We start from the raw sequence: 16,495 nt of genomic DNA on the forward strand, positions 1-16,495 counted from the left end.
ACATGGCTATACCAGCAGACAATAAAGACAAGTTCTATAAAGTTCGGCCTATGTATACTGCCATCTGTAACAAGATTCCTCTAATAGAAAACGAGGCCGACCATCTGACACTCCTCCAGATGCTCCTGTTCAAAGACGACGAGGAGAAACTAGGCCGCCTGAAGATATTCAGTTAGATGGAACACAACACTTGCCTCTTAAAAATACATGAAAGTTGTGCACTGCCTACCAGGTGCAAATTTCAAGGATGCAAGGGATGTTCATGAATAAAATGTGAAAAATGTAATGTACATCTTTGTTTGTCAAAGGAAAAAAAACTGTTTCCGGTCATTTAATCTCAATTAGAACCACATAATTCCCGACTGATTTCATTTTTAATTAAAACTATGGTGAATGTTGCCTGTATTTTGTGAGTAAATGATTTCAAATTTATGTGTAATGTTTAAATAATGATTTCAGTGTTGATTGAGACCCAGTGTACACAAAGGTGTACAAAATTTTTTTCGAAAATGGTAACATATCCTTTTATAAACGTTGCTTCTAAAATTATTAAAAAATCATCCAAGTTCTTTAGAGTATTTAAAAAAAATTTCCTTCTTCCAGAAATATATTGGGTCTGAAAGGACTACCATTGCACTTCAACTGACAGTGTCAACAACACTACAACGCACTTTTGCCAAGTTTCTGCGATCAGTTTCTACGGCGTACGCCTAGAGGAAGCCGTCCGGCAATATTTCGCAGTTTTGCGATGACACAGTCCTTCTCCGTAATGACTACTATTTTTTAGCACGGTTCAGATGTGTTGGTGAGCACCATAAATCGTTGGCTTGGGTGTTCATATATTTCCGGGGAGAGAGTACAAGACAAATCGTCACCAACGACATGAGCTACCGCATCTCAAAGTGGCAAACAGACAGGCGTACTTCCGGGCAGTGTTGCCTTTGATGAGTACCTTGTGAAATTACAGGCTATTACTCAGGCTTGCCTAAAGTGGGAGAGGGGTGGGATAATTTGGAAACACGTCATTGCCGCTGATGTATGACGTAGTCGGGAATGAGACGCTCCGGTGGCGCGAAACGAACGCTGGCACGTGGCTTTGCTCTGGCGCACGGCTGCCAACTTGACGGTCCGCAAAAACAGACACGCTAACCTGTTAACATTGCGGAAACGGTGCCAAGTATTTCCGCCGCCCTTCTCAGGACCGGAGAGCGTCGTCCGTGGAAGACCGAGAGTAGCGCGAGGCCGCATATGATTCGTGAGACGAAGCATCTCGTACTGGAGAAAGAGAGCGACAGCGTATGTAACTTAAGGTAACGTTAACCCTTTTCTGTCCAGCCATTTTTAGAGTCGTAAAACGGGCAGTAGTTGAATTCATGCACTGGAATTCTGTTGGAACGTCTGTGAACCTCCGTTGTAGCACAGGAAACTCTTCTGACGTGTTAGTTCCGTATCACTGCCCACAGAGGATAGAAAAAAGCGACGGACTGTCTATTTCATGGAGGTATTATAAGGGGAGATGAAGCTACAGACTGTCGCGGCAAGTTGCTTTGAAGCCGCCGCCGCAATTTTAGAAGCTTCAGAACATTAGCAGATTACTGTGTGCGATAGTTTCCTGTTGTTCATTTCAGTTGTTTTAAATAGGAAGCGCTTTCGTGAATAAAACAACGGCAGGACGGTATTTGCAGACATTTTCCAGATCTTCAATGCATATTTCTTCCACCAATACAAATCATTTCACCTGTTTTATCTAACTTTCATTTCGTTATGCGTTTTGAATAACCAAGAAGAGACTTGTGATTTGGAAAGGGTGCTTTCGGAATCCAGCATTTTCCTTGATACGGACTGACGAAACGGGTGTTCCCTGTTAGCCTCTACCCGAAGATGTTGACTGAGGACATATTTTGCTAAGATTGGTCGGTTTCATAACTTTTCTCTCACAGATAGCTTTCAGAGTTGGGCTGATAGGAAATCTAAAATCAAATGACAGAAATAAAACTTTGGTAGTAAAAGTAAACAGCATAAATGAAATTTATGTACTATCCGAAAATTACCTCGAGCAATTAAACAGAGAATCGACTCGTGGAGATAACATCTTGGAGCTAGTGATCACAAAGAGAACCGAACTTTTCGACTCTGTACGCGCAGAACAGGGACTCAGTGATCATAAGGACGTTGCAGCATCCCTGAATATGGAAGTAAATAGGTACATAATAAAAGGAGACAGATTTAGGACTAGCTAACAGATCAAAACGAAAATTTCTGTTTCGACACTAACAATGTTGAATGTTTCTGGAAAAAGTTCAAGGAAATCGTAAAATGTGTTTCAGACAGGTAGGTCCCGAGAAAAACTGTGAGGGATGGGAAAAACACACAGTGGTTCGACAACAAAGTTAGGAAACTACTGCGGAACCAAAGAGAGCTTCATTGCAAGTTTAAACGGAGCCAAAACCTCACAGACAAACAAAACCTAAACGATGTCAAAGTTAGTGGAAGGAGGACTATGCGTGAAGCGTTCAGTGAATTCGAAAGTAAAATTCTATGTACCGACTTCACAGAAAATCCTAGGAAGTTATGGTCTTATTTTAAATAAGTAAGAGGATCGAAACAGCATATCCAGACACTTTGGGATGATGATGGCATTGAAACACAGGATGACACGCGTAAAGCTGAAATATTAAACACCTTTATCCAAAGCTGTCTCACAGAGGAAGGTCGCACTGCAGTTCCTTCTCTAAATGCGCGCACGAACGGAAGAATGGCTCACATCGAAATAAGGGTCCAGGGAGTAGAAAAGCAACTGAAATCACTCAACAGAGGAAAGTCCACTGGACCTGACGGGATACCAATTCGATTCTACACAGAGTACGCGAAAGAACTTGCCTCCCCTTCTAACAGCCGTGTACCGCAAGTCTCTAGAGGAACGGAAGGTCCCTAATGACTGGAAAAGAGCACAGGTAGTGACAGCTTTCAAGAAGGGTAGTCGAGCAGATGCACGAAACTATAGGCCTATATCTCTGACATCGATCTGTTGTAGAATTTTAGAACATGTTTTTTGCTAGCGTATCATGTCATTTTTGGAAACCCAGAATCTGCTCTGTAGGAATCAACATGGATTCCGGAAACAGCGATCGTGTGAGACCCAACTCGCTTCATTTGTTCATGAGACCAAGAAAATATTAGATGCAGGCTCCCAAATAGATGCCATTTTCCTTTACTTCCGGAAGGCGTTCGATACAGTTCCGCACTGTCGTCTGATAAACAACGTAAGAGCCTACGGAATATCAGACCAGCTCTGTGGCTGGACTGAAGAGTTTTTAGCAAACAGAACACAGCATGTGATTCTCAATGGAGAGACGCCTACAGTCATTAAAGTAGCCTTTGGCGTGCCACAGGGGAGTGTTATGGGAGCATTGCTTTACACAATATATATAAATGACCTAGTAGGTTGTGTCGGAAGTTCCATGTGGCTTTTCGCGGATGATGCTGTAGTACACAGAGAAGTTGCAGCATTAGAAAATTGCAGTGAAATGCAGAAGACGTGCAGCGGATAGGGACTTGGTGCAGGGAGTGGCAACTGACCCTTAACATAGACAAGTGTAATGTATTGCAAAAACATAGAAAGAAGGATCCTTTATTGTATGATTGTATGATAGCGGAACAAACACTAGTAGCGGTTACTTCTGTAAAACATCTGGGAGTATGCGTACGGGACGATTTGAAGTGGAATGAGCATATAAAATTAATTGTTGGTAAGGCGGGTGCCAGGTTGAGATTCATTGGGAGAGTCCTTAGAAAATATAGTCCATCAAGAAAGGAGGTGGCTTACAAAACACTCATTCGTCCTATAAGTGAGTATTGCTCATCAGTGTGCGAACCGTACCAGGTCGGGTTGACAAAGGAGACAGAAAAGATCCAAAGAAGAGCGGCGCGTTTCTTCACAGGGTTATTTGGTAAGCGTGATAGCGTTACGGAGATTAGCAAACTCAAGTGGCAGACTTTGCAAGAGAGGTGCTCTGCATCGCGGTGTAGCTTGCTGTCCAAGTTTCGATAGGGTGCGTTTCTGGATGAGGTATCGAATATATTGCTTCCCCCTACTTATACCTCCCGAGGAGATCACGAATGTAAAATCAGAGAGATTCGAGCGCGCAATGAGGCTTTCCGCCAGTCGTTCTTCCCGCGAACCATACAACACTGGAACAGGAGAGGGAGGCAATGACAGTGGCACGTAAAGTGCCCTCCGCCACACACCGTTGGGTGGCTCGCGGAGTATAAATGTAGATGTAGATGTAGATGTGGCTTCGTCAGAACAGGCCCCGGAAAGTCCAACAGTACGGATTGAGCGCCGTGCCATCGTTGGCCGATAGCGGTCACTGGCTGCTGATATCAAGGAGCATGTGTTCTGCACACCCTCTCCCAGCCGTTGTAAGTTTTCGTGAACGGAGCTTCTACTTTACAGTCAAGTAGCACATTAACTGGCGACACAAAGTGTAAGTGCACCTCGCTTACCAACAACACATTCAAAGGGCCGGTGTTCCCACGGTTGCAAAGCCGTCGGCAGTCCACATACGAATGAAACGTAACTCCTTTACACATTAGAATATAACCAGAACTATTAGTGTACCTGTAAAAGCACAAACTGGGATTTTTAATCGAATCCACCAGAAATTATTGTTTGGGGGAACTAACATGGCGGGCGTCGACCTAGAATCTGTGACGTTATGACAGTTTCCCTTTAGAAACCACCGTGGTCGTATCGCTTTGTTATTCATTTCTTGATAAGTTCGTGGAGCCTGCAGACGCGAAAGGACAATATTTTGTTTGGATCTTCATAATATTTTTTCATATTGTATTTGTTAATGAAAACTGTTATTACAGTAGGTAAATAACCCGACCAAGTAAAATGGGACTCAGAATTCTACAGTGCACTACTCTGCTGTTTGTTGCTTTGGTAATATTGTCCCTAGATAATTTGGTACAGTTTTTCGTAGTTTGGATAGGAGAGGGTCTTCCATTGCAAATCATTGTCTTTGGATAGCCTAACGCGGTTACTGTATCATCTAGGGTGTAGTCGCTAGGCACACAGAGTCAATCAGAATGCGACTGAGAATATTTTGGAGTTAATTCAAGGACATTCTAAGAGTAATTTAGTATCTAGCATGGAGCCGTGGTCTCTGGTCGCTCGTTGAAGAGTATTCGCTTCCTTTTGATTTATTGCCCCTCTAACAATATCAGCACAACAACGTAAATGTCGACGGCGTGCGCTGATGTCTTGATTGGGAACAAAAGCTGTTCCAATCACGCACGCTATTTGCTGTTAACAATAGTAATGCAAAGTCTTCGCCCTCAAGGTTGCATTCAGTATCCCTGGATTTCGTCTCGGCCGTTCTTTATGGCAGTATTGCAAGTACGTCAACAGGGACATGTAGATCAATTAGCTAATGAATTGCTGGTGATATCCAGTGTTCAGTGAATGCAGTGGAAGAGGCAGTTGGAGTAGGATATTGAGTACATCGTCAATGCATTGTTTTTCTGTTACAGGCCTCTCGAGATCACGTGTTCCGCATACCATCGAAAATCACCAGTCCATTACACTGAAACAGATAATATCCCTTAGCACCAGTTTTTTGGTGGGAGTAGGGTTCACCTCGGTTTTCTTGGTAAGATATAACGTTCTGCTATTGATTTCATAAGCTTTTAGTGCACAGGTGCTACGCTAGTAATTTTTTATCACTTCTTGCGCAAGGGAAGAAAAATCATACTCTTTACAACGTACTACAGAATGTGATCACATATAAAGGAACATCTCAAAAACCATGTCTAATAGATGACGACCGTGAGAAACAGAGGAAAAGAGATACACCCTAAGAGAAGAATAGATGTTTTCAGCAAACGAAAGAGGTTAGAGGAATGAAAGCTGAGCGAACAACATATTACATAATACTCAGTAACAATATTTCATACTGAACACTGATGCCAGAGGTAAGTACTTGATATATGTGCCGTCTATTTCTTATAACTACAGATTCTTATTAAAAACAGAAAAACGCAGTACTGATGTTCCACAATAATAATTATTTTATAGGTCGTTGTCTGAGGACTGCCTACAAAACCGGTTCACAACGGATAATGGAGTAAATATTGAGAGACATCAGTACTATGTATCTCAGTTTTAATATGTATATTTTCCGCTAAGCACCAACGGAATGTTGCATAAATAAAACTAATTTCAGCCATGGATATTTCGATGCCATGAAATAAGATACCCGTCTTAACTAAAAGTGCAAACCCCACATTTAGTAATTAATTATCAGCCACATAAATGCATTTGGCCTGAAACAAATTCCACAACTAAGATTGAAATATGCCTGTATATATGTACTCATTCCATCGATAGTGTAATGCACTACAAATTTGCAATAGCGTTCGTCCGCTCTCGACTTGATGACCACACTTGTTCTACTCATGTTCCATTGACACGTAAGGTTATGAGCGCATACGCTAGTAAGTTCTATACCTAGCTCTTGCAGAAATATCATGACATCATTCTCAACGAATAAGGTCTGATTCTGACGCGTGGTTATTCACTATTAAGGTGAATTTAATTTAGTACCTAACCTTTATCCTATTGCTTAACCATCCCCTAGACTCTAGTCACAGCAGTGACCTCTCGGCATCTCGGTATGCCCACTTTAATTCATTAACGTCGATAGGCATTGTTCCATTAAAAAGTAAATGCTTGCACAAAAATTACAATTTCTAAATATTATTACAACCTGTTGAGTGGCTAACAAAACGAGCCCCTGACTACCAACCCATTACGTAAAAACCGGGTACCAATAGCACTTTCCATTTCTACAATAAATGAGGCGCAACTCTTAGGTGATCCACCCTATAGATATATGCTCCTAACGCAGTCGTTGTATACAATCCGCAATGTTATATCTGGCCTTCGAAAACTACGTGCTAGATTTTAGTATTGTCTCCCTTCCAACGAGCAAACTGTCAGTTCTACAGAAAAGATGAACAGTAGTAAATGTAATGTAGCTAAATTTTGTAATTGGATACATTTTCGCTGGAGGCCAAGGTTTTCAAATTATTCAAACAAACGTACGGAAGTGACCTATAAACTCAACTCCATTCCTACACGCATTCCTCACCAGTCAGGATTTCTAGTATTGTTGTTCGTGGCAGGCCCTCCTAAAATTGCACAAAAATTTTCGAGTACACGAAGTATTCCCAATGTTCGAACTATTTGGCCTATATTGTCTAAGCCACCATCATAGCCGACCTTTCCGTTACGGTTATTGATTTAAACGTGTCCGTGACGGTAATGAAGTGTCAGGTCCATTTGTAAAGTTGGGGGAGGGGGGGGGGAGGCTCCTTAAAGGCTGGTGATCGCAGCGTCATCCGTTTTCCCTTGCGGCACGAAACAAGAATGTGTTCACCGATGCAAGATTACAGCACACTCTCTTTATTTGGCGGAAGAGGCTTTCGTAGATTTGTTCTACGTATACATACCCTGCTTCATCAACATAATGATTCGTGAGAGCAACATACGAAAAATGCAAATGAACTTCATTCCGCCATGTATTAGATTACTTACCAGTTTTTAGATGCAGTTGCGTCTGTGAAATGTGTATCACTTAAAACTACCCATATTTGTTGCTACGTGCGAATGGAATTCCGTGAATAGTAATAACTGCTGTTTTAAATAACTTATATTTCTCTGAAGCAACGACATCTGAAAACGGCCGAAGGCCGAAACTGGCCACTAATTTAATATACGATGCAGTAATGTTCAAGTGTAAAAGAAAAAAAAAATGAAAAAGAATTTTAAAAAATCAGATATTCTACGATAGACATATAAAATGGTTTTATCATTGAGTTACAACTCACAGTTCGTGGTTTTGATGATATGTTGCATCCTTAAGAGTGACTGTATGAAATATTTAAGTTACTGATATGATTGCATTGCTGAGATAGTCTCCACTGACAATGTTTTTGAACCACAAGGCATAATGTAGCGGGATAATATTTTTTACGATCGCGTTATCACTAATTGTTTATATTAACACAATTCATGAAGTGCAACGGATTATGGGTCAAACGTATTCTCAACGGAGACGTACCTTGGCAGTATATTCTTGCGAATAATGTAAGTATTTAAAAACAATGTAAACCTGCATGTGGAACATACACTGAGAAGCGTGTAACAGGATGTATAAACTCTCCGGCAAAGGCCGAAAATTTTATTTTGGTTCACCCATTTTGCGCATTCTATATGCGGAAACGAACTGGTTTCAGAAGATGTCTATATAGTACCTACACCTAAAAGATAAAAAGTGTGAAGTCTTCAAATAAGTACAGAAAATTCTTAAATGTCTTTTCACGATGTATTACACAAATTTAATGGTTTTTAGCTACTGAAACATCACATAGAAAGTGTAATGGAGAAGATGAACCGAATACTATGTTTTATAGGCAGAAAGAGGATGCAACAAATATGCTAAAGAAGCTGCCTCCACTACACTTGTCAATCCTCTTCTGGAGTACTGCTATGCTGTATTCGATCCTTGTCAGACTGGACTGTCGGATGATATTGAACACGTTCAAAGAAGGGTAGCTCGTTTAGTGTACTCGTAACTGCAATGTACAGGAGAGAGTGTTACTGATATGACACGTCAGTTGGGGTGGCAGTCATTCAGACATAGCCGTCTTAGTCGCAGTGACATCTGTTTCCAAAGTCTCCATCAGCATCGTTCTCCTTAGAACGAGAACGTATTATGTTAACTGTCACCTACAAAGGGATAAATGACAATCGCAATAAAATAAGAGCAATTTTTAGGTTTTACTTTTCCCATGTGCTTTTCGAGAGAGGAATGCTTGAGAAATAGTCTGAATGTGGTTGTATGAACTTCTGCTAAACAGGTAAGCAAAAACATTCTAAAGGCAAGTGTGGACAGATATTTCTTTATTTACAAGAACAGTTTTCGCCAGACTTTGCTGACATCTTCAGGTCTTCATAAATTCACATTATAAAACGCACTCAGTTCAAGTTGTAAGCTCACGTCAAGTTGTCAGGTTAGTGGATGAGAAATAGCACAAGACAACTAGACGTCACGTAATAAAAGGAAAACCAGCAGCCGTCTTTCTGATGTTACTTTATTGTACTGCTACCAGTATCAGTGACCCAAAACGCCATCATCTTCAGACCTTAACTGACGCTGAGAGGGTAAACTGCAATCGTATAGACGATTCCACCAGTAACCAACATCTATGAGCTGGCTGCCGTTAGGATACTGTAAAAGTGATGTTGCGTGTGCAATCATCAACTACTAACACAACAACGATGATGTGTCTGCAACCGTCAACTGCCAAAACAACACACACAACATCGCTTTTACAGTGTTCTACAGAAGCCAGTTCAGAGATGTTGACGACTGATGAGATCGTGAATACGATTGGAGTTCACTTCTTCAGCGCCAATTAATGCCCTAAGATGCTGCACTGAGTTACTGAGCCGCGTGGAGTAGCCCAGCGGATGTAGGCGATACAGTCTGGAACCGCGCGACCGCTACGGTCTCAGGTTCGAAACCTGCCTCGGGCATGGATGCGTGTGATGTCCTTAGGTTTAAGTAGTTCTGAATTCTAGCGGTCTGATGAGCTCAGAAGTTAAGTCCCATAGTGGTCAGAGCCATTTGAGTTACTGCAACTAGCTGCAATGCGATTAAATAACATCAAAACAACGGCTGCAGAGCTTTCGTTTTATCAAGTAAGTGAACGGCCGTTATACCGCAGGACATCAGTCACAAGGATGGGCATACCAACATTTGGCTTGAGGTACCAATTCAGCTCTGTAACTGAAAGAATGCAGAAAGTTGAAATAAGTGGTTCATGTAATGTTAAAACAACAGCTGATTCCTCAAACTGGGGGGGGGGGGGGGGGGCTATCAAGTACGGGGTCCCACAGGGTTCGGTCTTAGGTCCTTTACTGTTCTTGATATACATTAATGACTTACCATTCCATATTGATGAACATGCAAAGTTAGTTCTTTTTGCTGATGATACAAGTATAGTAATAACATCCAAAAACCAAGAACTAAGTGATGTAATTGTAAATGATGTTTTTCACAACATTTTAAGTGGTTCTCAGCAAACGGACTCTCTTTAAATTTTGATAAAACACAGTATATACAGTTCCGTACAGTAAATGGCACAACTCCAGAAATAAATATAGACTTTGAAAAGAAGTCTGTAGCTAAGGTAGAATTTTCAAAATTTTTAGGTGTGTCCATTGATGAGAGGTTAATCTGGAAGCAACACATTGATGGTCTGCTGAAACGTCTGAGTTCAGCTACGTATGCTATTAGGATTATTGCAAATTTTGGTGATAAGAATCTCAGTAAATTAGCTTACTATGCCTACTTTCATTCACTGCTGTCGTATGGCACCATATTCTGGGGTAATTCCTCGTTGAGTAGATAAGTATTCATTCATTGCTCAAAAAGGTGCATTCAGAATAATTGCTGGAGCCCACCCACGGTCATCCTGCAGACATCTATTTAAGGATCTAGGGATCCTCACAGTAGCCTCACAGTATATATATTCACTTATGAAATTTGTTGTTAATAATCCTACGCAATTCAAAATTAATAGCAGTGTGCACAGCTATAACACCAGGAGAAAGGATGATCTTCACTATGCAGGGTTAAATCTGACTTTGGGACAGAAATGGGTAAATTATGCTGCCACAAAAGTCTTTGGTCACCTACCAAACAGCATCAAAAGCCTGACAGATAATCAATCAACATTTAAAAATAAATTAAAAGAATTTCTAGATGACAACTCCTTCTACTCATTGGCTGAATTTTTAGATATAAATTAAGGGAGGGGAAAAAAAACTAACTTAAACATTAGTGTCATGCAATATTTTGTGTAATGTAATATCGTGTACAGACATCTTTCATTAAACTGACACGTTCCACATCATTACGAAGTGTCGCATTCATGATCTATGGAACACGTATTAATCTAATCTAATCTAATCTAAGGGTTACGGGGATGTGTGGGGAACTCAAATGTGAATCCCTGGAGGGAAGGCGACGTTCTTTCCAAGGAACACTATTGAGAAAACTTTAGAGATGCCGCCAAAATACACTGCGCTTAAGGACCAAGAAGATAAGATACGGGAAGGCATATTGACAGCAGTTTTTCCCTCGGACTATTTGCGAGTGAAACAGGAAAGGAACTGAAAAGTGGTGGTACAAGTTAGCGCCAGCCAAGTGTCATACGGTGGTTTTCAGAGTATCTATGTAGATGAAAATGTACATTTAAAGGTAGAAACTGAACACGTTTTATAACAAAAATATCTGAAAACAGTGTAAGTAGGCTGTTTAGGTTTTTATGTTGGTAGCGCCACGTAGCGCTCTATATGAAAATCACTGACTGTGATGTGTGAATTCTGTGGCTGGTTTGCATTGTTGGAATATTTGCTATTGTAGTGTTGGACAGTTGGATGTGAACAGCGCGTAGTGTTGCGCAGTTGGAGGTGAGCCGCCAGCAGTGGTGGATGTGGGAAGAGAGATGGCAGAATTTTGCGAGCGGACTATCTGGACGTGTTTCCATCAGAAAGAGTAAATCTCTAACACTTTATATCATGAACTGATTATATATGCATGACGACTTTTGAATATTATTAACGTAAATACAATGTTTGTTCTCTACCAAAATCTTTCATTAGCTAACTATGCCTATCAATAGTTAGTGCCTTCAGTAGTTAGAATCTTTTATAGAGCTAGCAGTATTGGCGCTCGCTGTATTGCAGTAGTTCGAGTAACGAAGATTTTTGTGAGGTAAGGTATATGTTATTATTCGGGACCAGTCTTTTGTAGGGATTATTGAATGTCAGATAGCGTTGCGCTAAAAATATTGTGTGTCAGTTTAGCCTTGATCAGAATAAGTAAAGAGAGATATGTCTGAGTACGTTCAGTTCTGCTCAGCTGTTTGACAATCAAGTAACGTAAGAGAATCAAAATATCCACAAGAATCACAAGTAACGTAAGAGGTTTATCAGTACTGTCATTCATCAATTTTTCTACGGGGAGGTTCAACATGAAGAAGACAGGGAAGTCTGTCGTAGATCAGGAAATAGTTACACCACCATCTTAGATTTAGAAAGTTTTTACCAATTAAATCAGAGCGCTCCTTCTGACTTCTCAACATGAGAAAATTCATTCAAATACGTAAGACGTATGAGACAGGCGAAATATCCTCAGACTTCAAGAAGAATGTAATAATTCCATCCCAAAGAAAGCAGGTGTTGACAGATGTGAAAATTACCGAACTATCAGTTTACTAAGTCACGGCTGCCAAATACTAACGCGAATTCTTTACAGACGAATGCAAAAACTAGTAGAAGCCAACCTAGGGGAAGATCAGTTTGGATTCCGTAGAAATATTGGAACATGTGGGGCAATACTGACCTAGGGGAAGATCAGTTTGGATTCCGTAGAAATATTGGAACACGTGAGGCAATGCTGACCCTACGACTTATTCTAGAGGTTAGATTAAGGAAAGGCAAACCTACGTTTCTAGCATTTGTAGACTTAAAGAAAGCTTTTCACAATGTTGACTGGAATATTCTCTTTCAAATTCTGAAGGTGGTAGGGGTAAAATATAGGGAGCGAAAGGCTATTTACAATTTGTATGGAAACCAAATGGCAGTTATAAGAGTTGAGGGGCATGAAAGGAAAGCAGTGGTTGGGAAGGGAGTGAGACAGGGTTGTACCCTCTCCCCGATGGTTTTCAATCTGTATATTGAGCAAGCAGTAAATGAAACAAAAGAAAAATTCCGAGTAAGTATTAAAATCCATGGAGAAGAAATAAAAACTTTGAGGTTCGCCAATGACATTGTAATTCTGTCAGAGACAGCGAAGGACTGGGAAGAGCAGTTGAATGGAATGGATAGTGTCTTGAAAGGAGGATATAACATGAACATTAACAAAAGCAAAAGGAGGATAATTGAATGTATTCGAATTAAGTTGGGTGATGTTGAGGGTATTAGATTAGGAAATGAGACATTTCAAGTAGTAAAGGAGTTTTGCTATTTGGGGAGCAAAATAACGGATGATTGTCGAAGTAGAGAGGATACAAAATGTAGACTGGCAATGTCAAGGAAAGCGTTTCTAAAGAGGAGAAATTTGTTAACATCGAGTATAGATTTAAGTATCAGGAAGTCGTTTGTGAAAGTATTTGTGTGGAGTGTAGCCATGTATGGAAGTGAAACATGGACGATAAATAGTTTACACGAAAAGATAATAGAAGCTTTCGATATGTGGTGCTACAGAAGAATACTGAAGATTAGATGGGTAGATCACATTACTAATGAGGTGTTGAAGAGGATTGGGGAGAAGAGAAGTTTGTGGCACAACTTGACTAGAAGAAGGTAACGGTTGGTAGGACATGTTCTGAGACATCAAGGGATCACCAATTTAGTATTGGAGGGCAGCGTGGAGGGTAAAAATCGTAGAGGGAGACCAGGAGATGAATACACCAAGCAGATTCAGAAGGATGTAGGTTGCAGTAGGTACTGGGAGATGAAGAAGCTTGTAGAGGACACAGTAGCATGGAGAGCTGCATCAACCCAGTTTCAGCACTGAAGACCACAACAACAATGTAAGTAGACAAGCGGGTATAGATTTACGGAGATGGACAAGTGTGAGATACATTTTGCTTGACGAAAACATCGACTCACCCCTGACGATTCCGAGGTAGCAAAGTGACACATGGTGTGAACCCTTATTTAGATGCACATTCGAGGTCAGCTGAGCGTCACACACACATATGGTTGTTCCCGTAGCAGATACTAACACTGGGTGGCGGGAAACGTGTTAACTGCAGGCATCCGGTATCCCTTGGCGGCAGTGGTTCCACGCCGAGTCGCTGTGTGAGAGGGACCAGAGTCGGATCGGAGGCGTGTCGCGGCTGGACCGCTCGCGGTGCCCACAGCAGCAGCAGCAGCTGCTGCTGCCGCTACATGGCGGGCCGATCGGCGTTGACGTCACAGCAGGTGCCGGACGGAGGGCGCGTCGCGCAACAGGGTTCGGGAGAGCGCGGCTGCGGTCGCGGTCGCGGGCATAGGCGGCGTCGGCGTCGGCGTCGGCTGCGCGCACACACACTGCGGGCGCCGGAGCTGTCGCCGGAAAAAGAGCGCCTAGGATCGGGGAGGGGCGCGAGGCCGGCCGCGCCTCGGCGCCCAGCGCCAAAATGTTGGTTCGTTCGGGCTCAGAATTATTCCCGAGGTCGGCGCGACTATAAATAGGTCCCCTCTATCGTGAGCCAGCCAGAGGCTCGGGAACAGTGGCGGCGGCGGCACACGGCAGAGGAGCGGCGTGCTGTGGCCGCTGCCTCCGTGGAACAGGACTGGCAAGGTCCGGATGGGAGAGGGGGATTGGGCTGACACGAGAGAGTGCGGCAGAGGAGCAGGTGGGGGGGGGGGGGGGGGGGGAGGGCACGTCGCATCGCGGCGCGGCCGACTACTGTGCGCTTGGCAGCCGCCGCGAGAAACAAAACACGCGACGCACTCTCTTTGCGGTGTCGCGACTTTTTCTTCCTCTTCCTCCTTCGGAGCTCGGGAAGGTAGGAATTAGAAGCGGCGTATTCATCTTTCGGCGGCGCCGTGACAGGCATTATGAGGATCTGCTACTGAGGCACGTCGCCCGTGGAAGGCAGCCAGCGCACACGCGGCGCCCATCACGACGCGTCGACAGAGGCCGTGCTTTATATTCTCCGGAATGAGCGCAAGATTTTCCTGGCCGTAGTTATTGGCGTGTATCAGATTTGGCAGGCTACAGGACTTCACAGTTAAACAAATATCTATGATATTGGAACAAATAAGCCCTCGGTCACAAATATTAAGTTAGAATTGACTCGGTTTCGACGCTGCTATGAGCGTCGTCTTCAGAATTCGACCACCTGTTCTAAAACATATTAGGTATATGGTACATTAGTAAAATTGAAGTTTGTACTGACTGCAAAAGATGCAGTACGTACAAGTCACATATTAAAAATGATCTGGGCCGGAAAGGCGACGTCATGAACAGTTGTGAGATGGCGAGCCGCTAAGGGCTGCTTGTACTGTGAATAAGGGTTGCTACCTAATATGTTTTAGAACAGGTAGTCTAATTCTGAAGACGACGCTCACAGTAGCGTCGAAACCAGGTCAATTCTGACTTAATATTTGTGACCGAGGGCTTATTTGTTCCAATATAATTCTGACACCGTCACTGAACCTTAGCAGCTATGTTCAAAGTTTTAAATATCTATGAAATGCGGTAGGGAGCTGGCGTTGAATGGTGAGGCACAGAGCCACAAATCTATTGACAACTTGAATAAAAGATAAACCACCTCATTGCCACATCAAAAAGATTTAAAAAATATAAGAAACTACCACAAAAATTTAATTAACTAGTGACTTTTCTTTTTTCCAACGAGTTAACCGGTGTTAGAATGTACAAAACCTCTAAAATAACACTGAAGAAAAAATTTTATTATAACGATCTTAAGTAAAATTATTTGAAATATTATATTAAAACCACTGATGCTTAAAAGATCAACAATGTGACGTTTAACAACATATTCCAATTTTAAACATTATAAATCTACAGAAATGATTAACAGGCTACTAAAACAGATCGCATGTATAATTGCGTAGTCTTCCGCGGCCTGTGTCAGTCGACATAAAAGTTTTCTGGGTAAGGTACCGCGTCTACCGGTAGACTCAGAAGAAGGCCGCTGCAGCCATGGCTGAAACATTGGTTTTCTCCAGCAGTAGTTTTATGCAATATGACGCGGTACCATATACAGAAAACTTTTATGTTGATGGCATGTAACTAGGAAAAACAAGCAAACCAAGTAAATAGGCTGCCGACGAGTTTACATAAAATACAATCAGTTAATCGTGCATACAAGGCGCCCACTTGCGGTTTGAAACAACCCTCAACGCGGTTCGTCAACTGTATTTTTAGGCTCTCACTTCAGTGCAGTTAACAGAAACAGAACAGAGACTGACCATTTATTTTATTCAAGACCATTTTACCGGAGATTACAACATAAGCCACATGTATACTCACACTATGCTGTAACATACAGATTACGAGTTAACAATAATTACAACACCAAAAGACACGGAGTAAGTCTGGAAAAAGCGAGTTGTGAACTAAAATCGTTTTATGTACTACTTAATTCAGATAACACCAGTTAGCGCGGCCAACTCAAAAAAAAAAAAAAAATGGTTCAAATGGCTCTGAGCACTATGGGACTTAACTTCTGAGGTCACCAGTCACCTAGAACTAAGAACTACTTAAACCTAACTAATCTAAGGACATCACACACATCCATGCCCGAGGCAGGATTCGAACCTCCGACCGTAGGGGTCGCGCAGTTCCAGACTGTAGCTCCTGGAACCGCTCGGCCACCACGGCCGGCCGGCCAACTA

General features: G+C 42.1%; 1 protein-coding gene across 1 annotated transcript in view; it reads right to left on the bottom strand.

Moving 5' to 3' along the window:
- Window positions 1-14,426, bottom strand: part of LOC126335345 (neuroligin-2-like) — a 656,601-nt gene extending 642,175 nt beyond the window's left edge. The window contains exon 1 of the mRNA XM_049998530.1: window positions 13,870-14,426. The gene's annotated coding sequence lies outside the window, so the exon portion shown is untranslated. The remainder of the gene's footprint in view (window positions 1-13,869) is intronic.
- Between the last annotated feature and the right edge of the window lie 2,069 nt (window positions 14,427-16,495).

This window comes from Schistocerca gregaria, chromosome 2 (assembly GCF_023897955.1).
Source record: "Schistocerca gregaria isolate iqSchGreg1 chromosome 2, iqSchGreg1.2, whole genome shotgun sequence".
In the NCBI taxonomy this organism is placed as follows: Eukaryota; Metazoa; Arthropoda; class Insecta; order Orthoptera; family Acrididae; genus Schistocerca; species Schistocerca gregaria.